We start from the raw sequence: 22,472 nt of genomic DNA, 5'->3' as shown, positions 1-22,472 counted from the left end.
GCGCGACGTCGAACTATAAATAAGGCTGTCACTAGCGTGAGCGTCGTGTAAAGTCGGAAAAGTCGGCTGCAGGGGTGATTGCCAAGTTTGGGCAGCGTTTCGTAGTATATCAGTGCAATGAAGACGTGTCCCAGTGTTTCGCAGTTGGACGACAAGAGTTTTACACAGTAGCAAAGAGCGAGGCACTGAGTTGGCATGAACAATGGAGAGCACAATGGGGCTCGAGATGTGCTTGTTACCTCAGGTGCTGTGTGATTGTCGACAAGGAGTGAAATGGACCAATTTGTGACCGCCCTTTCAATTTAAGACGTTAAAAACAGACGGAATTTGCGTTCGTCATACCAGAGCATCGGAACTACTTGGAACTCTTGTGTATATGAACGTGTCCGCGCCTTTGTACTCTGGTACCTTCGCCGCTACAAACCAACCAACCATCGTGTCGGTGCACATCAGAGTCGCACAGAATGGAGAATAGCCAGGCTTGGTCGTGTGTGCAGTCGTAGCTCAGTTGGCAGATCGTTCGCTTAGCGTGTGAAAGGTCTCGGGTTCAATCCCCGGCTCCTCCATGTTTTGTGGTCAGTGCATGGTAAGTGTTGGTCGCGGCGAACATAAAGGCACGCAAGAAGTTGCAAAACCAGCGTCACAGACTGATATGATGTATACTGTCATCAGGAGAGCCAGATGTAAGTGTGGGGACCAGCTGTTATCGAGGTGTCATCGAGTGCAGATCTGTCTTAGGTATCACGGCATAACGTCATTGAAGTCTAGAGAGTGGACAACACGTTCGTCTTACTCAGAGCGGTGTCCGAACTCTATTTTCGACGTAATGCGTGCCACTTTCATTGTGGCCAACTACGATTCGATACAGAATGCACGAAACCTGAAAGACACCCTCACTGATACATAGAAAGTGTCGTTTGTCGGCGGAATAATGGGAGTGCAAGGGTCTGTGACGTTGATATGGCTGTATGTAGCACTATTAGTCAACGGGGGGGTGGGCGTAGCTCAGATGGTACAGCGCTCGCTTATCGTGCGAGAGGTACTGGGATCGATACCCAGCGCCTCCAGAATTTTTAACACACCTACAAGCGCACCTTGCCTTGCAAGTGGAATAATTCCCAACCAGCAGAGGTGTCTAGGCAGATACAAGCGAACGATTAGCATCCACAATTGTCAAGCGTGCTTTTATTCATGCGCAGGAAGCACCCTCCTCCCACACCTACACTAAATTTAGAAACAGTACAAATGTTCCCATAAGATTCTCAAGCCTACGTCGGAAAGATCTGCCTTGCGCCGAGTTCACGTAAATCCCACTGCACGTTCCCATTCTTTGCGTGCAGTCGGCTGCTACTGGTGTTGCTGGTTGTGACTGCTGATAACAGATGCCGTAGCAATCAATTCATGGAGTGAGTTGTATGTTTTGCGATAGTCTGTCTCTGACAAGCAAGCACAGGTGATATAGGTGCGAACACAGGAAGCTTGCAGCCCCTCGTTGCCTGCAGACACAGAGCAGCCACACTAGGAGAGCGGCGTAAGCCGTAGGCGAAATGTGCTCATTCGCTTTGGCGCGACGTCGAACTATAAATAAGGCTGTCACTAGCGTGAGCGTTGCGTGAGCGTCGTGTAAAGTCGGCTGCAGGGGTGATTGCCAAGTTTGGGCAGCGTTTCGTAGTATATCAGTGCAATGAAGACGTGTCCCAGTGTTTCGCAGTTGGACGACAAGAGTTTTACACAGTAGCAAAGAGCGAGACACTGAGTTGGCATGAACAATGGAGAGCACAATGGGGCTCGAGATGTGCTTGTTACCTCAGGTGCTGTGTGATAATCGACAAGGAGTGAAATGGACCAATTTGTGACCGCCCTTTCAATTTAAGACGTTAAAAACAGACGGAATTTGCATTCGTAATACCAGAGCATCGGAACTACTTGGAACTCTTGTGTATATGAACGTGTCCGCGCCTTTGTACTATGGTACCTTCGCCGCTACAAACCAACCAACCATCGTGCCCGTGCACGTCAGAGTCGCAAAGAATGGAGAATAGCCAGGCTTGGTCGTGTGTGCAGCCGTAGCTCAGTTGGCAGATCGTTCGCTTAGCGTGTAAAAGGTCTCGGGTTCAATCCCCGGCTCCTCCATGTTTTGTGGTCAGTGCATGGTTAGTGTTGGTCGCGGCGAACATAAAGGCACGCAAGAAGTTGCAAAACCACCGTCACAGACTGATATGATGTATACTGTCATCAGGAGAGCCAGATGTAAGTGTGGGGACCAGCTGTTATCCAGGTGTCATCGAGTGCAGATCTGTCTTAGGTATCACGGCATAACGTCATTGAAGTCTATAGAGTGGACTACACGTTCGTCTTACTCAGAGCGGTGTCCGAACTCTATTTTCGTCGTTATGCGTACCACTTTCATTGTGGCCAACTACGATTCGATACAGAATGCACGAAACCTGAAAGACACCCTCACTGATACATAGAAAGTGTCGTTTGTCTGCGGAATAATGGGAGTGCAAGGGTCTGTGACGTTGATATGGCTGTATGTAGCACTATTAGTCAACGGGGGGGTGGGCGTAGCTCAGATGGTAGAGCGCTCGCTTAGCGTGCGAGAGGTACTGGGATCGATACCCAGCGCCTCCAGAATCTTTAACACACCTACAAGCGCACCTTGCCATGCAAGTGGAATAATTCCCAACTAGCAGAGGTGTCTAGGCAGATACAAGCGAACGATTAGCATCCACAATTGTCAAGCGTGCTTTTATTCGTGCGCAGGAAGCGCCCTCCTCCCACACCTACACTTAATTTAGAAACAGTACAAATGTTCCCATAAGTTTCTCAAGCCTACGTCGGAAAGATCTGCCTTGCGCCGAGTTCACGTAAATCCCACTGCACGTTCCCATTCTTTGCGTGCAGTCGGCTGCTACTGGTGTTGCTGGTTGTGACTGCTGATAACAGATGCCGTAGCAACCAATTCATGGAGTGAGTTGTATGTTTTGCGATAGTCTGTCTCTGACAAGCAAGCACAGGTGATATAGGTGCGAACACAGGAAGCTTGCAGCCCCTCGTTGCCTGCAGACACAGAGCAGCCACACTAGGAGAGCGGCCTAAGCCGTAGGCGAAATGTGCTCATTCGCTTTGGCGCGACGTCGAACTATAAATAAGGCTGTCACTAGCGTGAGCGTCGTGTAAAGTCGGAAAAGTCGGCTGCAGGGGTGATTGCCAAGTTTGGGCAGCGTTTCGTAGTATATCAGTGCAATGAAGACGTGTCCCAGTGTTTCGCAGTTGGACGACAAGAGTTTTACACAGTAGCAAAGAGCGAGGCACTGAGTTGGCATGAACAATGGAGAGCACAATGGGGCTCGAGATGTGCTTGTTACCTCAGGTGCTGTGTGATTGTCGACAAGGAGTGAAATGGACCAATTTGTGACCGCCCTTTCAATTTAAGACGTTAAAAACAGACGGAATTTGCATTCGTAATACCAGAGCATCGGAACTACTTGGAACTCTTGTGTATATGAACGTGTCCGCGCCTTTGTACTCTGGTACCTTCGCCGCTACAAACCAACCAACCATCGTGCCCGTGCACATCAGAGTCGCAAAGAATGGAGAATAGCCAGGCTTGGTCGTGTGTGCAGCCGTAGCTCAGTTGGCAGATCGTTCGCTTAGCGTGTGAAAGGTCTTGGGTTCAATCCCCGGCTCCTCCATGTTTTGTGGTCAGTGCATGGTAAGTGTTGGTCGCGGCGAACATAAAGGCACGCAAGAAGTTGCAAAACCACCGTCACAGACTGATATGATGTATACTGTCATCAGGAAAGCCAGATGTAAGTGTGGGGACCGGCTGTTATCAAGGGGTCATCGAGTGCAGACCTGTCTTAGGTATCACGGCATAACGTCATTGAAGTCTAGAGAGTGGACAACACGTTCGTCTTACTCAGAGCGGTGTCCGAACTCTATTTTCGACGTTATGCGTGCCACTTTCATTGTAACCAACTAAGATTCGATACAGAATGCACGAAACCTGAAAGACACCCTCACTGATACATAGAGAGTGTCGTTTGTCTGCGGAATAATGGGAGTGCAAGGGTCTGTGACGTTGATATGGCTGTATGTAGCACTATTAGTCAACGGGGGGGTGGGCGTAGCTCAGATGGTAGAGCGCTCGCTTAGCGTGCGAGAGGTACTGGGATCGATACCCAGCGCCTCCAGAATCTTTAACACACCTACAAGCGCACCTTGCCATGCAAGGGGAATAATTCCCAACCAGCAGAGGTGTCTAGGCAGATACAAGCGAACGATTAGCATCCACAATTGTCAAGCGTGCTTTTATTCGTGCGCAGGAAGCACCCTCCTCCCACACCTACACTTAATTTAGAAACAGTACAAATGTTCCCATAAGATTCTCAAGCCTACGTCGGAAAGATCTGCCTTGCGCCGAGTTCACGTAAATCCCACTGCACGTTCCCATTCTTTGCGTGCAGTCGGCTGCTACTGGTGTTGCTGGTTGTGACTGCTGATAACAGATGCCGTAGCAACCAATTCATGGAGTGAGTTGTATGTTTTGCGATAGTCTGTCTCTGACAAGCAAGCACAGGTGATATAGGTGCGAACACAGGAAGCTTGCAGCCCCTCGTTGCCTGCAGACACAGAGCAGCCACACTAGGAGAGCGGCCTAAGCCGTAGGCGAAATGTGCTCATTCGCTTTGGCGCGACGTCGAACTATAAATAAGGCTGTCACTAGCGTGAGCGTTGCTTGAGCGTCGTGTAAAGTCGGCTGCAGGGGTGATTGCCAAGTTTGGGCAGCGTTTCGTAGTATATCAGTGCAATGAAGACGTGTCCCAGTGTTTCGCAGTTGGACGACAAGAGTTTTACACAGTAGCAAAGAGCGAGGCACTGAGTTGGCATGAACTATGGAGAGCACAATGGGGCTCGAGATGTGCTTGCTACCTCAGGTGCTGTGTGATTGTCGACAAGGAGTGAAATGGACCAATTTGTGACCGCCCTTTCAATTTAAGACGTTAAAAACAGACGGAATTTGCATTCGTAATACCAGAGCATCGGAACTACTTGGAACTCTTGTGTATATGAACGTGTCCGCGCCTTTGTACTCTGGTACCTTCGCCGCTACAAACCAACCAACCATCGTGCCCGTGCACATCAGAGTCACAAAGAATGGAGAATAGCCAGGCTTGGTCTTGTGTGCAGCCGTAGCTCAGTTGGCATATCGATCGCTTAGCGTGTGAAAGGTCTCGGGTTCAATCCCCGGCTCCTCCATGTTTTGTGGTCAGTGCATCTTAAGTGTTGGTCGCGGCGAACATAAAGGCACGCAAGAAGTTGCAAAACCACCGTCACAGACTGATATGATGTATACTGTCATCAGGAGAGCCAGATGTAAGTGTGGGGACCGGCTGTTATCGAGGTGTCATCGAGTGCAGACCTGTCTTAGGTATCACGGCATAACGACATTGAAGTGTAGAGAGTGGACAACACGTTCGTCTTACTCAGAGCGGTGTCCGAACTCTATTTTCGACGTTATGCGTGCCACTTTCATTGTGGCCAACTACGATTCGACACAGAATGCACTAAAAATGAAAGACACCCTCACTGATACATAGAAAGTGTCGTTTGTCTGCGGAATAATGGGAGTGCAAGGGTCTGTGACGTTGATATGGCTGTATGTAGCACTATTAATCAACGGGGGGGGGGGGGGTGGTGGTCGTAGCTCAGATGGTATAGCGCTCGCTTAGCGTGCGAGAGGTACTGGGATCGATACCCAGCGCCTCCAGAATTTTTAACACACCTACAAGCGCACCTTGCCATGCAAGTGGAATAATTCCCAACCAGCAGAGGTGTCTAGGCAGATACAAGCGAACGATTAGCATCCACAAATGTCAAGCGTGCTTTTATTCGTGCGCAGGAAGCACCCTCCTCCCACACCTACACTTAATTTAGAAACAGTACAATTGTTCCCATAAGATTCTCAAGCCTACGTCGGAAAGATCTGCCTTGCGCCGAGTTCACGTAAATCCCACTGCACGTTCCCATTCTTTGCGTGCAGTCGGCTGCTACTGGTGTTGCTGGTTGTGACTGCTGATAACAGATGCCGTAGCAACCAATTCATGGAGTGAGTTGTATGTTTTGCGATAGTCTGTCTCTGACAAGCAAGCACAGGTGATATAGGTGCGAACACAGGAAGCTTGCAGCCCCTCGTTGCCTGCAGACACAGAGCAGCCACACTAGGAGAGCGGCCTAAGCCGTAGGCGAAATGTGCTCATTCGCTTTGGCGCGACGTCGAACTATAAATAAGGCTGTCACTAGCGTGAGCGTTGCTTGAGCGTCGTGTAAAGTCGGCTGCAGGGGTGATTGCCAAGTTTGGGCAGCGTTTCGTAGTATATCAGTGCAATGAAGACGTGTCCCAGTGTTTCGCAGTTGGACGACAAGAGTTTTACACAGTAGCAAAGAGCGAGGCACTGAGTTGGCATGAGCAATGGAGAGCACAATGGGGCTCGAGATGTGCTTGTTACCTCAGGTGCTGTGTGATTGTCGACAAGGAGTGAAATGGACCAATTTACGACCGTCCTTTCAATTTAAGACGTTAAAAACAGACGGAATTTGCATTCGTAATACCAGAGCATCGGAACTACTTGGAACTCTTGTGTATATGAACGTGTCCGCGCCTTTGTACTCTGGTACCTTCGCCGCTACAAACCAACCAAACATCGTGCCCGTGCACAACAGAGTCGCAAAGAATGGAGAATAGCCAGGCTTGGTCGTGTGTGTAGCGGTAGCTCAGTTGGCAGATCGTTCGCTTAGCGTGTGAATGGTCTCGGGTTCAATCCCCGGCTCCTCCATGTTTTGTGGTCAGTGCAAGGTAAGTGTTGGTCGCGGCGAACATAAAGGCACGCAAGAAGTTGCAAAACCAGCGTCACAGACTGATATGATGTATACTGTCATCAGGAGAGCCAGATGTAAGTGTGGGGACCGGCTGTTATCGAGGTGTCATCGAGTGCAGATCTGTCTTAGGTATCACGGCATAACGTCATTGAAGTCTAGAGAGTGGACAACACGTTCGTCTTACTGAGAGCGGTGTCCGAACTCTATTTTCGACGTTATGCGTGCCACTTTCATTGTGGCCAACTACGATTCGATACAGAATGCACGAAACCTGAAAGACAGCCTCACTGATACATAGAAAGTGTCGTTTGTCTGCGGAATAATGGGAGTGCAAGGGTCTGTGACGTTGATATGGCTGTATGTAGCACTATTAGTCAACGGGGGGGTGGGCGTAGCTCAGATGGTAGAGCGCTCGCTTAGCGTGCGAGAGGTACTGGGATCGATACCCAGCGCCTCCAGAATCTTTAACACACCTACAAGCGCACCTTGCCATGCAAGTGGAATAATTCCCAACCAGCAGAGGTGTCTAGGCAGATACAAGCGAACGTTTAGCATCCACAATTGTCAAGCGTGCTTTTATTCGTGCGCAGGAAGCACCCTCCTCCCACACCTACACTTAATTTAGAAACAGTACAAATGTTCCCATAAGATTCTCAAGCCTACGTCGGAAAGATCTGCCTTGCGCCGAGTTCACGTAAATCCCACTGCACGTTCCCATTCTTTGCGTGCAGTCGGCTGCTACTGGTGTTGCTGGTTGTGACTGCTGATAACAGATGCCGTAGCAACCAATTCATGGAGTGAGTTGTATGTTTTGCGATAGTCTGTCTCTGACAAGCAAGCACAGGTGATATAGGTGCGAACACAGGAAGCTTGCAGCCCCTCGTTGCCTGCAGACACAGAGCAGCCACACTAGGAGAGCGGCCTAAGCCGTAGGCGAAATGTGCTCATTCGCTTTGGCGCGAGGTCGAACTATAAATAAGGCTGTCACTAGCGTGAGCGTTGCTTGAGCGTCGTGTAAAGTCGGCTGCAGGGGTGGTTGCCAAGTTTGGGCAGCGTTTCGTAGTATATCAGTGCAATGAAGACGTGTCCCAGTGTTTCGCAGTTGGACGACAAGAGTTTTACACAGTAGCAAAGAGCGAGGCACTGAGTTGGCATGAACAATGTAGAGCACAATGGGGCTCGAGATGTGCTTGTTACCTCAGGTGCTGTGTGATTGTCGACAAGGAATGAAATGGACCAATTTGTGACCGCCCTTTCAATTTAAGACGTTAAAAACAGACGGAATTTGCATTCGTAATACCAGAGCATCGGAACTACTTGGAACTCTTGTGTATATGAACGTGTCCGCGCCTTTGTACTCTATTACCTTCGCCGCTACAAACCAACCAACCATCGTGCCCGTGCACAACAGAGTCGCAAAGAATGGAGAATAGCCAGGCTTGGTCGTGTGTGTAGCCGTAGCTCAGTTGGCAGATCGTTCGCTTAGCGTGTGTATGGTCTCGGGTTCAATCCCCGGCTCCTCCATGTTTTGTGGTCAGTGCATGGTAAGTGTTGGTCACGGCGAACATAAAGACACGCAAGAAGTTGCAAAACCACCGTCACAGACTGATATGATGTATACTGTCATCAGGAGTTCCAGATGTAAGTGTGGGGACCGGCTGTTATCGAGGTGTCATCGAGTGCAGATCTGTCTTAGGTATCACGGCATAACGTCATTGAAGTCTAGAGAGTGGACAACACGTTCGTCTTACTGAGAGCGGTGTCCGAACTCTATTTTCGACGTTATGCGTGCCACATTCATTGTAGCCAACTACGATTCGATACAGAATGCACGAAACCTGAAAGACACCCTCACTGATACATAGAAAGTGTCGTTTGTCTGCGGAATAATGGGAGTGCAAGGGTCTGTGACGTTGATATGGCTGTATGTAGCACTATTAGTCAACGGGGGGGTGGGCGTAGCTCAGATGGTAGAGCTTAGCGTGCGAGAGGTACTGGGATCGATACCCAGCGCCTCCAGAATTTTTAACACACCTACAAGCGCACCTTGCCATGCAAGTGGAATAATTCCCAACCAGCAGAGGTGTCTAGGCAGATACAAGCGAACGATTAGCATCCACAATTGTCAAGCGTGCTTTTATTCGTGCGCAGGAAGCACCCTCCTCCCACACCTACACTCAATTTAGAAACAGTACAAATGTTCCCATAAGATTCTCAAGCCTACGTCGGAAAGATCTGCCTTGCGCCGAGTTCACGTAAATCCCACTGCACGTTCCCATTCTTTGCGTGCAGTCGGCTGCTACTGGTGTTGCTGGTTGTGACTGCTGATAACAGATGCCGTAGCAACCAATTCATGGAGTGAGTTGTATGTTTTGCGATAGTCTGTCTCTGACAAGCAAGCACAGGTGATATAGGTGCGAACACAGGAAGCTTGCAGCCCCTCGTTGCCTGCAGACACAGAGCAGCCACTCTAGGAGAGCGGCCTAAGCCGTAGGCGAAATGTGCTCATTCGCTTTGGCGCGACGTCGAACTATAAATAAGGCTGTCACTAGCGTGAGCGTTGCTTGAGCGTCGTGTAAAGTCGGCTGCAGGGGTAGTTGCCAAGTTTGGGCAGCGTTTCGTAGTATATCAGTGCAATGAAGACGTGTCCCAGTGTTTCGCAGTTGGACGACAAGAGTTTTACACAGTAGCAAAGAGCGAGGCACTGAGTTGGCATGAACAATGGAGAGCACAATGGGGCTCGAGATGTGCTTGTTACCTCAGGTGCTGTGTGATTGTCAACAAGGAGTGAAATGGACCAATTTGTGACCGCCCTTTCAATTTAAGACGTTAAAAACAGACGGAATTTGCATTCGTAATACCAGAGCATCGGAACTACTTGGAACTCTTGTGTATATGAACGTGTCAGCGCCTTTGTACTCTGGTACCTTCGCCGCTACAAACCAACCAACCATCGTGCCAGTGCACAACAGAGTCGCAAAGAATGGAGAATAGCCAGGCTTGGTCGTGTGTGCAGCCGTAGCTCAGTTGGCAGATCGTTCGCTTAGCGTGTGAAAGGTCTCGGGTTCAATCCCCGGCTCCTGCATGTTTTGTGGTCAGTGCATGGTAAGTGTTGGTCGCGGCGAACATAAAGGCACGCAAGAAGTTGCAAAACCACCGTCACAGACTGATATGATGTATACTGTCATCAGGAGAGCCAGATGTAAGTGTGGGGACCGGCTGTTATCGAGGTGTCATCGAGTGCAGACCTGTCTTAGGTATCACGGCATAACGTCATTGAAGTCTAGAGAGTGGACAACACGTTCGTCTTACTTAGAGCGGTGTCCGAACTCTTTTTTTGACGTTATGCGTGCCACTTTCATTGTGGCCAACTACGATTCGATACAGAATGCACGAAACCTGAAAGACACCCTCACTGATACATAGAAAGTGTCGTTTGTCTGCGGAATAATGGGGGTGCAAGGGTCTGTGACGTTGATATGGCTGTATGTAGCACTATTAGTCAACGGGGGGGTGGGCGTAGCTCAGATGGTAGAGCTTAGCGTGCGAGAGGTACTGGGATCGATACCCAGCGCCTCCTGAATTTTTAACACACCTACAAGCGCACCTTGCCATGCAAGTGGAATAATTCCCAACCAGCAGAGGTGTCTAGGCAGATACAAGCGAACGATTAGCATCCACAATTGTCAAGCGTGCTTTTATTCGTGCGCAGGAAGCACCCTCCTCCCACACCTACACTCAATTTAGAAACAGTACAAATGTTCCCATAAGATTCTCAAGCCTACGTCGGAAAGATCTGCCTTGCGCCGAGTTCACGTAAATCCCAATGCACGTTCCCATTCTTTGCGTGCAGTCGGCTGCTACTGGTGTTGCTGGTTGTGACTGCTGATAACAGATGCCGTAGCAACCAATTCATGGAGTGAGTTGTATGTTTTGCGATAGTCTGTCTCTGACAAGCAAGCACAGGTGATATAGGTGCGAACACAGGAAGCTTGCAGCCCCTCGTTGCCTGCAGACACAGAGCAGCCACACTAGGAGAGCGGCCTAAGCCGTAGGCGAAATGTGCTCATTCGCTTTGGCGCGACGTCGAACTATAAATAAGGCTGTCACTAGCGTGAGCGTTGCTTGAGCGTCGTGTAAAGTCGGCTGCAGGGGTGATTGCCAAGTTTGGGCAGCGTTTCGTAGTATATCAGTGCAATGAAGACGTGTCCCAGTGTTTCGCAGTTGGACGACAAGAGTTTTACACAGTAGCAAAGAGCGAGGCACTGAGTTGGCATGAGCAATGGAGAGCACAATGGGGCTCGAGATGTGCTTGTTACCTCAGGTGCTGTGTGATTGTCGACAAGGAGTGAAATGGACAATTTGTGACCGCCCTTTCAATTTAAGACGTTAAAAACAGACGGAATTTGCATTCGTAATACCAGAGCATCGGAACTACTTGGAACTCTTGTGTATATGAACGTGTCCGCGCCTTTGTACTCTGGTACCTTCGCCGCTACAAACGAACCAACCATCTTGCCCGTGCACAACAGAGTCGCAAAGAATGGAGAATAGCCAGGCTCGGTCGTGTGTGTAGCCGTAGCTCAGTTGGCAGATCGTTCGCTTAGCGTGTGAATGGTCTCGGGTTCAATCCCCGGCTCCTCCATGTTTTGTGGTCAGTGCATGGTAAGTGTTGGTCGCGGCGAACATAAAGGCACGCAAGAAGTTGCAAAACCAGCGTCACAGACTGATATGATGTATAGTGTCATCAGGAGTGCCAGATGTAAGTGTGGGGACCGGCTGTTATCGAGGTGTCATCGAGTGCAGATCTGTCTTAGGTATCACGGCATAACGTCATTGAAGTCTAGAGAGTGGACAACACGTTCGTCTTACTCAGAGCTGTGTCCGAACTCTATTTTCGACGTTATGCGTGCCACTTTCATTGTGGCCAACTACGATTCGATACAGAATGCACGAAACCTGAATGACACCCTCACTGATACACAGAAAGTGTCGTTTGTCTGCGGAATAATGGGAGTACAATCGTCTGTGACGTTGATATGGCTGTATGTAGCACTATTAGGCAACGGTGGGGTGGGCGTAACTCAGATGGTAGAGCGGTCGCTTAGCGTGCGAGAGGTACTGGGATCGATACCCAGCGCCTCCAGAATTTTTAACACACCTACAAGCGCACCTTGCCGTGCAAGTGGAATAATTCCCAACCAGCAGAGGTGTCTAGGCAGATACAAGCGAACGATTAGCATCCACAATTGTCAAGCGTGCTTTTATTCGTGCGCAGGATTCACCCTCCTCCCACACCTACACTTAATTTAGAAACAGTACAAATGTTCCCATAAGATTCTCAAGCCTACGTCGGAAAGATCTGCCTTGCGCCGAGTTCACGTAAATCCCACTGCACGTTCCCATTCTTTGCGTGCAGTCGGCTGCTACTGGTGTTGCTGGTTGTGACTGCTGATAACAGATGCCGTAGCAATCAATTCATGGAGTGAGTTGTATGTTTTGCGATAGTCTGTCTCTGACAAGCAAGCACAGGTGATATAGGTGCGAACACAGGAAGCTTGCAGCCCCTCGTTGCCTGCAGACACAGAGCAGCCACACTAGGAGAGCGGCGTAAGCCGTAGGCGAAATGTGCTCATTCGCTTTGGCGCGACGTCGAACTATAAATAAGTCTGTCACTAGCGTGAGCGTCGTGTAAAGTCGGAAAAGTCGGCTGCAGGGGTGATTGCCAAGTTTGGGCAGCGTTTCGTAGTATATCAGTGCAATGAAGACGTGTCCCAGTGTTTCGCAGTTGGACGACAAGAGTTTTACACAGTAGCAAAGAGCGAGGCACTGAGTTGGCATGAGCAATGGAGAGCACAATGGGGCTCGAGATGTGCTTGTTACCTCAGGTGCTGTGTTATTGTCGACAAGGAGTGAAATGGACAATTTGTGACCGCCCTTTCAATTTAAGACGTTAAAAACAGACGGAATTTGCATTCGTAATACCAGAGCATCGGAACTACTTGGAACTCTTGTGTATATGAACGTGTCCGCGCCTTTGTACTCTGGTACCTTCGCCGCTACAAACCAACCAACCATCGTGCCCGTGCACAACAGAGTCGCAAAGAATGGAGTATAGCCAGGCTTGGTCGTGTGTGCAGCCGTAGCGCAGTTGGCAGATCGTTCGCTTAGCGTGTGAATGGTCTCGGGTTCAATCCCCGGCTCCTCCATGTTTTGTGGTCAGTGCATGGTAAGTGTTGGTCGCGGCGAACATAATGGCACGCAAGAAGTTGCAAAACCACCGTCACAGACTGATATGATGTATAGTGTCATCAGGAGTGCCAGATGTAAGTGTGGGGACCGGCTGTTATCGAGGTGTCATCGAGTGCAGATCTGTCTTAGGTATCACGGCATAACGTCATTGAAGTCTAGAGAGTGGACAACACGTTCGTCTTACTCAGAGCGGTGTCCGAACTCTATTTTCGACGTTATGCGTGCCACTTTCATTGTGGCCAACTACGATTCGATACAGAATGCACGAAACCTGAAAGACACCCTCACTGATACATAGAAAGTGTCGTTTGTCTGCGGAATAATGGGAGTGCAAGGGTCTGTGACGTTGATATGGCTGTATGTAGCACTATTAGTCAACGGGGGGGTGGGCGTAGCTCAGATGGTAGTAGAGCTTAGCGTGCGAGAGGTACTGGGATCGATACCCAGCGCCTCCAGAATTTTTAACACACCTACAAGCGCACCTTGCCATGCAAGTGGAATAATTCCCAACCAGCAGAGGTGTCTAGGCAGATACAAGCGAACGATTAGCATCCACAATTGTCAAGCGTGCTTTTATTCGTGCGCAGGAAGCACCCTCCTCCCACACCTACACTTAATTTAGAAACAGTACAAATGTTCCCATAAGATTCTCAAGCCTACGTCGGAAAGATCTGCCTTGCGCCGAGTTCACGTAAATCCCACTGCACGTTCCCATTCTTTGCATGCAGTCGGCTGCTACTGGTGTTGCTGGTTGTGACTGCTGATAACAGATGCCGTAGCAATCAATTCATGGAGTGAGTTGTATGTTTTGCGATAGTCTGTCTCTGACAAGCAAGCACAGGTGATATAGGTGCGAACACAGGAAGCTTGCAGCCCCTCGTTGCCTGCAGACACAGAGCAGCCACACTAGGAGAGCGGCCTAAGCCGTAGGCGAAATGTGCTCATTCGCTTTGGCGCGAGGTCGAACTATAAATAAGGCTGTCACTAGCGTGAGCGTCGTGTAAAGTCGGAAAAGTCGGCTGCAGGGGTGATTGCCAAGTTTGGGCAGCGTTTCGTAGTATATCAGTGCAATGAAGACGTGTCCCAGTGTTTCGCAGTTGGACGACAAGAGTTTTACACAGTAGCAAAGAGCGAGGCACTGAGTTGGCATGAGCAATGGAGAGCACAATGGGGCTCGAGATGTGCTTGTTACCTCAGGTGCTGTGTGATTGTCGACAAGGAGTGAAATGGACCAATTTGTGACCGCCCTTTCAATTTAAGACGTTAAAAACAGACGGAATTTGCATTCGTAATACCAGAGCATCGGAACTACTTGGAACTCTTGTGTATATGAACGTGTCCGCGCCTTTGTACTCTGGTACCTTCGCCGCTACAAACCAACCAACCATCGTGCCCGTGCACAACAGAGTCGCAAAGAATGGAGTATAGCCAGGCTTGGTCGTGTGTGCAGCCGTAGCTCAGGTGGCAGATCGTTCGCTTAGCGTGTGAATGGTCTCGGGTTCAATTCCCGGCTCCTCCATGTTTTGTGGTCAGTGCATGGTAAGTGTTGGTCCCGGCGAACATAAAGGCACGCAAGAAGTTGCAAAACCAGCGTCACAGACTGATATGATGTATAGTGTCATCAGGAGTGCCAGATGTAAGTGTGGGGACCGGCTGTTATCGAGGTGTCATCGAGTGCAGATCTGTCTTAGGTATCACGGCATAACGTCATTGAAGTCTAGAGAGTGGACAACACGTTCGTCTTACTCAGAGCGGTGTCCGAACTCTATTTTCGACGTTATGCGTGCCACTTTCATTGTGGCCAACTACGATTCGATACAGAATGCACGAAACCTGAAAGACACCCTCACTGATACATAGAAAGTGTCGTTTGTCTGCGGAATAATGGGAGTGCAAGGGTCTGTGACGTTGATATGGCTGTATGTAGCACTATTAGTCAACGGGGGGGTGGGCGTAGCTCAGATGGTAGTAGAGCTTAGCGTGCGAGAGGTACTGGGATCGATACCCAGCGCCTCCAGAATTTTTAACACACCTACAAGCGCACCTTGCCATGCAAGTGGAATAATTCCCAACCAGCAGAGGTGTCTAGGCAGATACAAGCGAACGATTAGCATCCACAATTGTCAAGCGTGCTTTTATTCGTGCGCAGGAAGCACCCTCCTCCCACACCTACACTTAATTTAGAAACAGTACAAATGTTCCCATAAGATTCTCAAGCCTACGTCGGAAAGATCTGCCTTGCGCCGAGTTCACGTAAATCCCACTGCACGTTCCCATTCTTTGCGTGCAGTCGGCTGCTACTGGTGTTGCTGGTTGTGACTGCTGATAACAGATGCCGTAGCAATCAATTCATGGAGTGAGTTGTATGTTTTGCGATAGTCTGTCTCTGACAAGCAAGCACAGGTGATATAGGTGCGAACACAGGAAGCTTGCAGCCCCTCGTTGCCTGCAGACACAGAGCAGCCACACTAGGAGAGCGGCCTAAGCCGTAGGCGAAATGTGCTCATTCGCTTTGGCGCGAGGTCGAACTATAAATAAGGCTGTCACTAGCGTGAGCGTCGTGTAAAGTCGGAAAAGTCGGCTGCAATGGTGATTGCCAAGTTTGGGCAGCGTTTCGTAGTATATCAGTGCAATGAAGACGTGTCCCAGTGTTTCGCAGTTGGACGACAAGAGTTTTACACAGTAGCAAAGAGCGAGGCACTGAGTTGGCATGAACAATGGAGAGCACAATGGGGCTCGAGATGTGCTTGTTACCTCAGGTGCTGTGTGATTGTCGACAAGGAGTGAAATGGACCAATTTGTGACCGCCCTTTCAATTTAAGACGTTAAAAACAGACGGAATTTGCATTCGTAATACCAGAGCATCGGAACTACTTGGAACTCTTGTGTATATGAACGTGTCCGCGCCTTTGTACTCTGGTACCTTCGCCGCTACAAACCAACCAACCATCGTGCCCGTGCACAACAGAGTCGCAAAGAATGGAGTATAGCCAGGCTTGGTCGTGTGTGCAGCCGTAGCTCAGGTGGCAGATCGTTCGCTTAGCGTGTGAATGGTCTTGGGTTCAATCCCCGGCTCCTCCATGTTTTGTGGTCAGTGCATGGTAAGTGTTGGTCGCGGCGAACATAAAGGCACGCAAGAAGTTGCAAAACCAGCGTCACAGACTGATATGATGTATAGTGTCATCAGGAGTGCCAGATGTAAGTGTGGGGACCGGCTGTTATCGAGGTGTCATCGAGTGCAGATCTGTCTTAGGTATCACGGCATAACGTCATTGAAGTCTAGAGAGTGGACAACACGTTCGTCTTACTCAGAGCGGTGTCCGAACTCTATTTTCGACGTTATGCGTGCCACTTTCATTGTGGCCAACTACGATTCGATACAGAATGCACGAAACCTGAAAGACACCCTCACTGATACATAGAAAGTGTCGTTTGTCTGCGGAATAATGGGAGTGCAAGGGTCTGTGACGTTGATATGGCTGTATGTAGCACTATTAGTCAACGGGGGGGTGGGCGTAGCTCAGATGGTAGTAGAGCTTAGCGTGCGAGAGGTACTGGGATCGATACCCAGCGCCTCCAGAATTTTTAACACACCTACAAGCGCACCTTGCCATGCAAGTGGAATAATTCCCAACCAGCAGAGGTGTCTAGGCAGATACAAGCGAACGATTAGCATCCACAATTGTCAAGCGTGCTTTTATTCGTGCGCAGGAAGCACCCTCCTCCCACACCTACACTTAATTTAGAAACAGTACAAATGTTCCCATAAGATTCTCAAGCCTACGTCGGAAAGATCTGCCTTGCGCCGAGTTCACGTAAATCCCACTGCACGTTCCCATTCTTTGCGTGCAGTCGGCTGCTACTGGTGTTGCTGGTTGTGACTGCTGATAACAGATGCCGTAGCAATCAATTCATGGAGTGAGTTGTATGTTTTGCGATAGTCTGTCTCTGACAAGCAAGCACAGGTGATATAGGTGCGAACACAGGAAGCTTGCAGCCCCTCGTTGCCTGCAGACACAGAGCAGCCACACTAGGAGAGCGGCCTAAGCCGTAGGCGAAATGTGCTCATTCGCTTTGGCGCGAGGTCGAACTATAAATAAGGCTGTCACTAGCGTGAGCGTCGTGTAAAGTCGGAAAAGTCGGCTGCAATGGTGATTGCCAAGTTTGGGCAGCGTTTCGTAGTATATGAGTGCAATGAAGACGTGTCCCAGTGTTTCGCAGTTGGACGACAAGAGTTTTACACAGTAGCAAAGAGCGAGGCACTGAGTTGGCATGAACAATGGAGAGCACAATGGGGCTCGAGATGTGCTTGTTACCTCAGGTGCTGTGTGATTGTCGACAAGGAGTGAAATGGACCAATTTGTGACCGCCCTTTCAATTTAAGACGTTAAAAACAGACGGAATTTGCATTCGTAATACCAGAGCATCGGAACTACTTGGAACTCTTGTGTATATGAACGTGTCCGCGCCTTTGTACTCTGGTACCTTCGCCGCTACAAACCAACCATCGTGCCCGTGCACAAGAGAGTCGCAAAGAATGGAGAATAGCCAGGCTTGGTCGTGTGTGCAGCCGTAGTTCAGTTGGCAGATCGTTCGCTTAGCGTATGAATGGTCTCGGGTTCAATCCCCGGCTCCTCCATGTTTTGTGGTCAGTGCATGGTAAGTGTTGGTCGCGGCGAACATAAAGGCACGCAAGAAGTTGCGAAATCAGCGTCACAGACTGATATGATGTATAGTGTCATCAGGAGTGCCAGATGTAAGTGTGGGGACCGGCTGTTATCGAGGTGTCATCGAGTGCAGATCTGTCTTAGGTATCACGGCATAACGTCATTGAAGTCTAGAGAGTGGACAACACGTTCGTCTTACTCAGAGCGGTGTCCGAACTCTATTTTCGACGTTATGCGTGCCACTTTCATTGTGGCCAACTACGATTCGATACAGAATGCACGAAACCTGAATGACACCCTCACTGATACACAGAAAGTGTCGTTTGTCTGCGGAATAATGGGAGTGCAAGGGCCTGTGACGTTGAAATGGCTGTATGTAGCACTATTAGTCAACGGGGGGGTGGGCGTAGCTCAGATGGTAGTAGAGCTTAGCGTGCGAGAGGTACTGGGATCGATACCCAGCGCCTCCAGAATTTTTAACACACCTACAAGCGCACCTTGCCATGCAAGTGGAATAATTCCCAACCAGCAGAGGTGTCTAGGCAGATACAAGCGAACGATTAGCATCCACAATTGTCAAGCGTGCTTTTATTCGTGCGCAGGAAGCACCCTCCTCCCACACCTACACTTAATTTAGAAACAGTACAAATGTTCCCATAAGATTCTCAAGCCTACGTCGGAAAGATCTGCCTTGCGCCGAGTTCACGTAAATCCCACTGCACGTTCCCATTCTTTGCGTGCAGTCGGCTGCTACTGGTGTTGCTGGTTGTGACTGCTGATAACAGATGCCGTAGCAATCAATTCATGGAGTGAGTTGTATGTTTTGCGATAGTCTGTCTCTGACAAGCAAGCACAGGTGATATAGGTGCGAACACAGGAAGCTTGCAGCCCCTCGTTGCCTGCAGACACAGAGCAGCCACACTAGGAGAGCGGCCTAAGCCGTAGGCGAAATGTGCTCATTCGCTTTGGCGCGAGGTCGAACTATAAATAAGGCTGTCACTAGCGTGAGCGTCGTGTAAAGTCGGAAAAGTCGGCTGCAGGGGTGATTGCCAAGTTTGGGCAGCGTTTCGTAGTATATCAGTGCAATGAAGACGTGTCCCAGTGTTTCGCAGTTGGACGACAAGAGTTTTACACAGTAGCAAAGAGCGAGGCACTGAGTTGGCATGAACAATGGAGAGCACAATGGGGCTCGAGATGTGCTTGTTACCTCAGGTGCTTTGTGATTGTCGACAAGGAGTGAAATGGACCAATTTGTGACCGCCCTTTCAATTTAAGACGTTAAAAACAGACGGAATTTGCATTCGTAATACCAGAGCATCGGAACTACTTGGAACTCTTGTGTATATGAACGTGTCCGCGCCTTTGTACTCTGGTACCTTCGCCGCTACAAACCAACCATCGTGCCCGTGCACAACAGAGTCGCAAAGAATGGAGAATAGCCAGGCTTGGTCGTGTGTGCAGCCGTAGCTCAGTTAGCAGATCGTTCGCTTAGCGTATGAATGGTCTCGGGTTCAATCCCCGGCTCCTCCAAGTTTTGTGGTCAGTGCATGGTAAGTGTTGGTCGCGGCGAACATAAAGGCACGCAAGAAGTTGCAAAATCAGCGTCACAGACTGATATGATGTATAGTGTCATCAGGAGTGCCAGATGTAAGTGTGGGGACCGGCTGTTATCGAGGTGTCATCGAGTGCAGATCTGTCTTAGGTATCACGGCATAACGTCATTGAAGTCTAGAGAGTGGACAACACGTTCGTCTTACTCAGAGCGGTGTCCGAACTCTATTTTCGACGTTATGCGTGCCACTTTCATTGTGGCCAACTACGATTCGATACAGAATGCACGAAACCTGAAAGACACCCTCACTGATACATAGAAAGTGTCGTTTGTCTGCGGAATAATGGGAGTGCAAGGGTCTGTGACGTTGATATGGCTGTATGTAGCACTATTACTCAACGGGGGGGTGGGCGTAGCTCAGATGGTAGAGCTTAGCGTGCGAGAGGTACTGGGATCGATACCCAGCGCCTCCAGAATTTTTAACACACCTACAAGCGCACCTTGCCATGCAAGTGGAATAATTCCCAACCAGCAGAGGTGTCTAGGCAGATACAAGCGAACGATTAGCATCCACAATTGTCAAGCGTGCTTTTATTCGTGCGCGGGAAGCACCCTCCTCCCACACCTACACTTAATTTAGAAACAGTACAAATGTTCCCATAAGATTCTCAAGCCTACGTCGGAAAGATCTGCCTTGCGCCGAGTTCACGTAAATCCCACTGCACGTTCCCATTCTTTGCGTGCAGTCGGCTGCTACTGGTGTTGCTGGTTGTGACTGCTGATAACAGATGCCGTAGCAATCAATTCATGGAGTGAGTTGTATGTTTTGCGATAGTCTGTCTCTGACAAGCAAGCACAGGTGATATAGGTGCGAACACAGGAAGCTTGCAGCCCCTCGTTGCCTGCAGACACAGAGCAGCCACACTAGGAGAGCGGCCTAAGCCGTAGGCGAAATGTGCTCATTCGCTTTGGCGCGAGGTCGAACTATAAATAAGGCTGTCACTAGCGTGAGCGTCGTGTAAAGTCGGAAAAGTCGGCTGCAGGGGTGATTGCCAAGTTTGTGCAGCGTTTCGTAGTATATCAGTGCAATGAAGACGTGTCCCAGTGTTTCGCAGTTGGACGACAAGAGTTTTACACAGTAGCAAAGAGCGAGGCACTGAGTTGGCATGAACAATGGAGAGCACAATGGGGCTCGAGATGTGCTTGTTACCTCAGGTGCTGTGTGATTGTCGACAAGGAGTGAAATGGACCAATTTGTGACCGCCCTTTCAATTTAAGACGTTAAAAACAGACGGAATTTGCATTCGTAATACCAGAGCATCGGAACTACTTGGAACTCTTGTGTATATGAACGTGTCCGCGCCTTTGTACTCTGGTACCTTCGCCGCTACAAACCAAACATCGTGCCCGTGCACAACAGAGTCGCAAAGAATGGAGAATAGCAAGGCTTGGTCGTGTGTGCAGCCGTAGCTCAGTTGGCAGATCGTTCGCTTAGCGTATGAAAGGTCTCGGGTTCAATCCCCGGCTCCTCCATGTTTTGTGGTCAGTGCATGGTAAGTGTTGGTCGCGGCGAACATAAAGGCACGCAAGAAGTTGCAAAATCAGCGTCACAGACTGATATGATGTATAGTGTCATCAGGAGTGCCAGATGTAAGTGTGGGGACCGGCTGTTATCGAGGTGTCATCGAGTGCAGATCTGTCTTAGGTATCACGGCATAACGTCATTGAAGTCTAGAGAGTGGACAACACGTTCGTCTTACTCAGAGTGGTGTCCGAACTCTATTTTCGACGTTATGCGTGCCAATTTCATTATGGCCAACTACGATTCGATACAGAATGCACGAAACCTGAAAGACACCCTCACTGATACATAGAAAGTGTCGTTTGTCTGCGGAATAATGGGAGTGCAAGGGTCTGTGACGTTGATATGGCTGTATGTAGCACTATTAGTCAACGGGGGGGTGGGCGTAGCTCAGATGGTAGTAGAGCTTAGCGTGGGAGAGTTACTGGGATCGATACCCAGCGCCTCCAGAATTTTTAACACACCTACAAGCGCACCTTGCCATGCAAGTGGAATAATTCCCAACCAGCAGAGGTGTCTAGGCAGATACAAGCGAACGATTAGCATCCACAATTGTCAAGCGTGCTTTTATTCGTGCGCAGGAAGCACACTCCTCTCACACCTACACTTAATTTAGAAACAGTACAAATGTTCCCATAAGATTCTCAAGCCTACGTCGGAAAGATCTGCCTTGCGCCGAGTTCACGTAAATCCCACTGCACGTTCCCATTCTTTGCGTGCAGTCGGCTGCTACTGGTGTTGCTGGTTGTGACTGCTGATAACAGATGCCGTAGCAATCAATTCATGGAGTGAGTTGTATGTTTTGCGATAGTCTGTCTCTGACAAGCAAGCACAGGTGATATAGGTGCGAACACAGGAAGCTTGCAGCCCCTCGTTGCCTGCAGACACAGAGCAGCCACACTAGGAGAGCGGCCTAAGCCGTAGGCGAAATGTGCTCATTCGCTTTGGCGCGACGTCGAACTATAAATAAGGCTGTCACTAGCGTGAGCGTCGTGTAAAGTCGGAAAAGTCGGCTGCAGGGGTGATTGCCAAGTTTGGGCAGCGTTTCGTAGTATATCAGTGCAATGAAGACGTGTCCCAGTGTTTCGCAGTTGGACGACAAGAGTTTTACACAGTAGCAAAGAGCGAGGCACTGAGTTGGCATGAACAATGGAGAGCACAATGGGGCTCGAGATGTGCTTGTTACCTCAGGTGCTGTGTGATTGTCGACAAGGAGTGAAATGGACCAATTTGTGACCGCCCTTTCAATTTAAGACGTTAAAAACAGACGGAATTTGCATTCGTAATACCAGAGCATCGGAACTACTTGGAACTCTTGTGTATATGAACGTGTCCGCGCCTTTGTACTCTGGTACCTTCGCCGCTACAAACCAACCAACCATCGTGCCCGTGCACAACAGAGTCGCAAAGAATGGAGAATAGCCAGGCTTGGTCGTGTGTGCAGCCGTAGCTCAGTTGGCAGATCGTTCGCTTAGCGTATGAATGGTCTCGGGTTCAATCCCCGGCTCCTCCATGTTTTGTGGTCAGTGCATGG

General features: G+C 49.5%; 3 non-coding genes across 3 annotated transcripts; all 3 read left to right on the top strand.

Moving 5' to 3' along the window:
* The first annotated feature begins 2,560 nt into the window (after positions 1-2,560).
* On the top strand, positions 2,561-2,634 carry Trnaa-agc (transfer RNA alanine (anticodon AGC)). Its single transcript has one exon. It is a non-coding gene; the product is annotated as a tRNA-Ala (tRNA).
* A 1,491-nt stretch (positions 2,635-4,125) lies between these two features.
* Trnaa-agc (transfer RNA alanine (anticodon AGC)) lies at positions 4,126-4,199 on the top strand. Its single transcript has one exon. It is a non-coding gene; the product is annotated as a tRNA-Ala (tRNA).
* Positions 4,200-7,269: 3,070 nt separating this feature from the next.
* Trnaa-agc (transfer RNA alanine (anticodon AGC)) lies at positions 7,270-7,343 on the top strand. Its single transcript has one exon. It is a non-coding gene; the product is annotated as a tRNA-Ala (tRNA).
* Positions 7,344-22,472: the final 15,129 nt, after the last annotated feature.

Source organism: Schistocerca gregaria, chromosome 11, assembly GCF_023897955.1.
Source record: "Schistocerca gregaria isolate iqSchGreg1 chromosome 11, iqSchGreg1.2, whole genome shotgun sequence".
Classification (NCBI taxonomy): Eukaryota; Metazoa; Arthropoda; class Insecta; order Orthoptera; family Acrididae; genus Schistocerca; species Schistocerca gregaria.
The sequence above is the reverse complement of the archived record's forward strand: the minus strand, read 5'-3'. Positions and strand labels throughout refer to the sequence as shown.